The following is a 426-nucleotide window of genomic DNA, read 5'->3' as shown; positions in this document are numbered from 1 at the left end:
TGCGCCGATGGGCCGGGCCCTCAGCCCTCTGTCCTGGCGGGACGCCCGAGGGTGCCTGGAGGAGCGGGTCTGACGCTTCCTTCATCCACCGCCCCATCCAGGACCCCTAGAGAGCCGGAGGGGCTGGGAGGAGGCTGGGCTGGGGGCGGGGCTCTGCTCCGGAAGCTGGGGGCGGGGCTTCCCTATTTCCAGATCCGGAGAAGCAGACTTTAAACCCTTGTAGGGACAAAGGCGTTCCTGTCATCACACACACACACACACGCTTCCAAACAGTGAAAAGCAAGTGTGACAATTTATAGGCATCCCTGTCGCGGGTCACCTGTGTAAATCGTCAGTTTGCCCCTTTTGGCGTCGGCCACGGCCACCCAGCCTCGGGCGCTGATCGGGGAGGGTGGGGTGGACGGGACGCAGGACGCCCCTGGCCCA

This window comes from Fukomys damarensis, unplaced genomic scaffold (assembly GCF_012274545.1).
Source record: "Fukomys damarensis isolate Sample0158 unplaced genomic scaffold, DMR_v1.0_HiC HiC_scaffold_22, whole genome shotgun sequence".
Classification (NCBI taxonomy): Eukaryota; Metazoa; Chordata; class Mammalia; order Rodentia; family Bathyergidae; genus Fukomys; species Fukomys damarensis.
The sequence above is the reverse complement of the archived record's forward strand: the minus strand, read 5'-3'. Positions refer to the sequence as shown.